General features: G+C 54.5%; 1 pseudogene; it reads left to right on the top strand.

Moving 5' to 3' along the window:
* Positions 1-2,577: 2,577 nt before the first annotated feature.
* Positions 2,578-6,059, top strand: LOC101701730 (neurofascin pseudogene; annotated as a pseudogene).
* Positions 6,060-6,282: the final 223 nt, after the last annotated feature.

Consider the following 6,282-nt stretch of genomic DNA (forward strand, 5'->3'; position numbering starts at 1 on the left):
AGCCTCGCTGCACCCCTTCCCATGCTCCCACCCCTTCCGGGTGGAAATCTGCGTCTCCACCAGAGAAATTGGACCGTGGCTAAGGACACTTTAGGGCACCCGGTGGGAAGAGCGAGGGCCAGGTGAGGGGTGGTGATGACACTGTGAGGGGACTGGGCCTTCAGCACATCCTACGCCTGCCTCCCTGTCCCCCGAATCTGACTGTGCCCCTGCCCTCCTCTGTGTTCAGAACAGGGAAGCGACGAGGCAATCTGAGGTAGGGCTCAGGGAGGAATGGGGTGGGGTGACAGGAGGCCCCAAGAGTGATCGCAAGGGTCCCCGAAGCCAGGAGGGGGCTGGGCTGTGAGGCCCGGGTCTGTGGGAGGACCTGATGGGGGCACTGGGGCAAGGAGGGTCCCGCCCCATGTGCCTCAGGGGCGCCACAGACTCTGACCGAGGAGCGGCCATCTGGGGACTCAGTCCGGGCCCAGGGGCTGGGATCCTCCCTGTGTGCTTTACCTTTTGCCTAGCTCTGGCCAATTTCTGCCTACGGGTTTCTTCTGAAATCCCGGGGCAGGGAGAGGGAAAGGGGAAGGGCCACTTGTGCACAGTGCCTTCCATCACTTGGAAACGCTCTCCAAGAGTCTCAGTGCCGCTCCGCTGGCCGCCTGCAAGAGGCGTAACCAGGGCGGAACTAAACTCAACACAGAGGGCGTGGCCTCAGCCCCCCAGTCCCATTGGTTGAGAACGTTGATGACGTCATAAGGGCCCTGGTGAGGCCGCCTCCGGGGGGTGGGGGATGGGTGGTGTCCCACGCAGGCTGCAGGCAGCTGCTGGTCCTGGCAGCTACGATAGGAGCTATGATAGGAGGGTTCCTGAAATGCCCCCGATAGCGGTGGAAAGGGTGTGCATTCCATGGAAACAAAAACGCCATAGTTTCCCAATTAAAATCATTCTAGGATGAAAAGTCTAAGGAGTGTTTCTTAAGTACAGGGAAAGGATTCTACATAGCCTTCATCTATAGGCAGGACTAGAGTGCAGTGATGAATACGTGCTTAACTCTAAAGAATCAGTTAAATAAAAGCACTAAAAGAAGTCACAGAGCAAATAGAAGTGGAAAGAACATATATAAAAGGAGAATTAAGTAGAGAGACCAAACTGGAATGAAAAAATCAAAAGCTTCAGTGTGAAAATTAGGAAGAAAGGGAGAGTTAAACAGAAACAAAGAATGGCAGCAGAAATAAAACAGACAGAATCAAAGCCAGATGAATCAGTGAGCACTGTAGATGTAAGCTTCTCAACTCCATGTGGAAAGGAATCATTGTCCAACCTTATCTTTGAAAAGTGAATTCACCTTCAGGAGGAGCTGCATCTGAACTAAACTGACTACAATAGGACTGAGAGGAACAGCATGGGAAAAGAAGTGTGGCCCACTTAAGGAACGGCCACGAGGCAGCCATTGACACTCACTCAAAACAGGCTTTGGCCAAGGGAATAACCCCTCACAGGGCCACGTTAGTTCAAATGGGAATCTCATGAGGCTCTTAGGGCAATGCTACGTCTCTATGACCTTCCTGGTCTCTAGATGAATCCTCGTCTCCTGCCAAACCTAGAATGTCTTGGGACTTGGTTCCTAGCGTTTCTCTGTGATGATTTTTCTCCCGGTAGTCACATTCACTTGCACAACACGACAATCCAGGTGTTCACTAACTCTAAAAGTTACATCTTCAGCCAGCACCCGATGGTGAACTCCAGACTCATGACATCCATGGTCTGTCCATGTGACATTCCCCGTGTGTGTCTAATCGTTTCTCCAGCCTCCTAGGTCCAGCGTCCAGCCTGCAGTCTCACTTCTGCCACAGGTTCTTCTCCTAGGCATCAGCATCTCACATACAGGAGACCCCACCTCTCCATGCTTAGGCTGAAAACAATGGAGGCATCTGACAGATCACTTCCCCTCATATCCTATATTCTACTGGCAAGTCTAGTAAAATTTCTTTCTGTCCTTCTTTTTGTCTTTTTCTTACTGTGGGGCTGAGGATTGAATCCAAGGCTTTTATACTGAACTACTGAGTTCTTAGCTTACTCATTTATTCCTTCCTTCCTTTCTTGCCTTTTTTGTTTGTTTTGTTTTGGTCATTGGATTCCTTCTGTGAAAAAAAGCCAGAACCTGATTTCTCTCCACCCCTACTGTGGCCACCCTGACCAAGCTACTGACACCTCTCCCGGGGCTATTGTGTTTGCCCCTGTCACTGATATCCCTGCTTCTGCCTCTGATTTCCATGTTTGCCCAGATCCTCCTAGAAGTTGATGCCTGACAGGATCCAACGTACACACGATTTATTGTGTAAAAATCCTGTGGGAGGAAATGACACCAGGAACGGGAGAGACTGACACAGCTTCCAGACTGTGAAGCAAGGGAGATGTCAAATGAGGGAGGGGAGGCAGGTTAGGTGCAAGGTCATAGGCTTCTGTGTGCTCATGAAAAGTTGAGCAGGGCTGCTAGAGGGTCCTGAGCCAAAGCCACCTGCAGGGAGTCCTGTGATTCCCGGAGTGGGCTGCCTTGGTCTCCCTCCTGGGCTCTGCCCTGACTTGAGAATGGCCAGTGGGAAGCAGGGCCTCAAGCCCTCCCTCTGGGCCTGCACTGAGTTCTACCTCCCGCACATGGCCATCCGGAGTGCTACCACTGATGCCATCTCCAGCCCTTCCATCTGTTCTTCTGTTGTACTCAGCTTTGTTTTCATGTTAAGAGAGGCTCTTGCTATATTGCCCAGTTTGAGCACAGCCTCTAGAGCCTCCTGCCTCAGCTTTCCAATATTGGGTTCCATGTGTGCAGCACCACACCCTGCTCAGTCAAAGAGTCTTAAGGCTGATGTCCATTAAACTTTTCTCCTGGTCTCCCAGCCATCACTCCTAAAGGCAGTAGATGATTTTCTCTGGAATCAGTGATCAGAAAAGTAAAAGCAACAAGCACTTTATGGAGCAGTGTGGGGCATCACGGTCACGTGTGTGGTGAAATGGCAGATTAAAGCACTCAAGCTGATGTTCCTACTGCATGAGGGACCGTGAATGTTGCAGAAGGAACCTGTTCTGGCATTTCCCAGATTCAACTGAACCTTCCCCTCTCCTCCTTTTTCGAAAAGTGTCTCTCAGAATACATGTCCACTGGGTCATGCTGAGAACTCCTATGTAGGCTCTAATGGGGTGATCAGTTTGATGACAGAGAGGCCAGAACTGAGCTATGTTCTGTTTTAGTGTGTCCTCATCTGCCCACCTGGAACAGATCATCTGCTTATTGTCACCCTCAGGGAGGCCCTGTTTCAGTCACAATGGCTGCGCCACATCTCCACACTAAATACCAGCTACTGGGGTGGACCTGTCTTTCCCCAACCCAGACCCTCCACAATGGTGTCCAAATAGTTAAAGGAATCACACAACCCCCTGCCCTCCTCATTCCATTAAAAGGAGAAGGGCTCATCACAATAATCACAGTAAAGAAGGAACGGTGAGTCCCACCCCTTCCTTCCCTGCAGCCCCATTTGAGAAGCTGGGTCTCTAGAGCAGGGTCTTGTGCACACCCACTTGCCTGCGTGCCCAGGGGCTCTCTAAGCTCATGATGTTAGTGTCCCCCAAGCCAGGACCGGGACAGGCCGAGAGCCTGACCACCCCTAGCTGCCTGTCACAGTGACCCAGGCTCCAACCATTACCACGCAGTCAGTGAAGCACCACGTGTCACCCCGTGACAACATCCTGACTGAGCGTAAAGCAAAGGGGAACCCGGCCCCCAGCTGCCCGGGACTTGAAACACCAGATTCTTCAACACTGCCAAGGACCCATGGGTGTCCATGAGCAGGAGATCTGGGACCCCGTGATCACCTTCCAGAGTAGTGGGTGGCCCGAGGATCACAAGGGCGGATACGAGCCCTTTACCCGAAACAAATAAGGCACAGCCCTGTGCAACAGGATGCACCTGCAGGTGTCCAAATCTCCCCTGGGGCCCAAGAAAACCTGGACCCTGCTGTGGTTCAGGACACGGCTGTGCAATCCCCCTCCGGGCCTCCCATCCGTCATCATCGGGATGAGCAGCCCCACGGAGCCCATCACCCAGAGCAAACGTGTCTCCCGGGGCCACACAGGAGACCTGCACTTCTCCAGTGCGATGCTGTGGGACATGCAGACTGACTACAGCTGCAACACCTGCTTCCATTTCACCCACACCATCCAGCAGAAGGACCCGTTCACTCTCAAGGTCCTCACTACCCCGACAGCTGCAGAAGGGACACCCAGCTTCGCGTGTCCTCAGGGTACCTCAGGCAGTCAGGTGGTGCTCTGAGGCATGGACCCCTGCTGGAGCGTGACGCTTCTGGGGTCCCAACACCCAATGCTGCATGGTACATGAAAGGCAAGGACCTCCCATGTGACAGTGTCAAGTTTCAGAACTTCAACACGTCTCTGCATGTCACCAGTGTCTCAGGGAAGACTCTGAGGAGTGTTTCTGTCTGGCCTCCAAAGAGGGGGGCCGCACCTGGCACACGATCTCAGGTTGAGTAAAGCCTGCTTCCTACTGGCTAGATGAACCGAAGAGCCCGATCCTGGCTCCTGGAGAGGACAGAAGAGTGTGCAGGGCCGATGGGAACCCCAAATCCAGTGGATGGTGAATGGGAAGGGAGCCTTTGCAGTCAGGACCACCTGACCCAAAGCGTGAAGTGTCCGGTGACACCACCAACTTCCAGGACAGGCAGAGCAGTGGCAGGGCCCTGAGCCAGCGCAGCATCTCCAATGAGCACGGCCACCTGCTGGCCAACGCCTGTGTCGGCGTGCTCATGCTGTCACCGTGGAACCAGCTCTTTCGGTGAGCTCTACAACCAGACCCAGCTGCACTGCCCTTTCTTTGTGTCTCTCATTCCCACCCTCCGATGGCTTAAGAATGGGCAGGAAGCAGCCAGAATGGTGGCAACTACCATATCTGTGAGACTGGCAGCCTGGAAATTAAGAGGATCCGCAAAGAGGACCAAGGCACCTACACCTGTGTTGCCACCAACATCCTAGGCAAGGCTGAAAACCAAGTCCGCCTGGAGGTCAGAGACTCGGCCAGAGCCATCTGATGTCCGAAGACCAGGAGGGGCACCACAGTGCAGCAGAGTATCATGTGAAGCACGGCCCCTGGCAGAGACTCAGCGTCTCCTGGCTGTAGGACACTGACCAGCTCTCATTGGAAGCAGCCTGGAAGAAGCAGATGACTCCCTGCCTCACCGTGCTAGCTGATCAGGCCACTGGCTGTCCTGCCCAAGGGACGGCCAGACCCCCGGTGACCTGGAGCAGGGACCTGGCTGAGCAGAGCGTGAGGCTGACCTGGATTCCAGGAGAGGACCACACAGCCCCATCAAAGACTATGTCATCCAGTTCCAACCAGGGTCTGGCCCGACCATTCCAAGTGCAAGACAGTATCAACCCAGCTGTCCTCAGCCTTCCCCGTATGTCAACTACCAGTTCCAGGTCATTGCCATCAACGAGGTTGGGATCAGCCACCCCAGCCTCTGTCCGAGCACTGCCAAACCAGCAGAGCTCCCCAAGTCTGATCCCAGCTATGTGAAGGAAGAGGGGACCAGGAAGAACAACGTGGACCAGATCACATGGATGCCCGTGAATGCCGCCTCCACCTCTGGCCCCAGGCTGTGGTACACCAGCAAGCGGAGGTGGAGACTCGAGAGACCTGGAACAACGTGGCGGTGTGGGGCTTTCGCTGTGTGCTGGGGCAGACCCCGCTGCGTGCCCTGTAAGATTGGAGTCCGGGCTGAAAACGGCATTGGGAAGGGCCCAGAGCCTGACACTGTCATCGGCGACTCTGGAGAAGACCGTCCCAGGCTGTGCCCACCGACCGTGAGGTCGCAGTCGTGAACAGCACAGCCATCGGCCTGCAGTGCAGCTGCATCTACTCCGACGTGGTCCAGGGCCAGCTCCAGGAGTACCGAGGGAGGAGGCCGCTCCTGACCCCCTCAGGCCCGCCGTGCTAATGCGGGTGAGGGGTAACAGAGCTGGGACACAGGGCACTAGGGATGTCTAGGATGAGCTGTTCAAAAAGTACCCAGAGGAAGATATGGACACAGCCATGGATCCCCTAACCACAGGCGTGAGTCCTGAGAAGTGCAGCATTAGGCCATCTTGTCATGGCACCAACAGCAGAGTGCGCTGATCCAAACCTCCCCAGTGTAGATGTCACTCAGGGCGGCCTCGGTGCAATCAACAGACACAGTAAACACAAGCTATGTGCTGCCAGGTCACACAGCACACTGTTGCACAGGA

Source organism: Heterocephalus glaber, unplaced genomic scaffold, assembly GCF_053883595.1.
Source record: "Heterocephalus glaber isolate CG9 unplaced genomic scaffold, H.glaber_assembly_v1.0 deba00001795, whole genome shotgun sequence".
Taxonomy (NCBI): Eukaryota; Metazoa; Chordata; class Mammalia; order Rodentia; family Bathyergidae; genus Heterocephalus; species Heterocephalus glaber.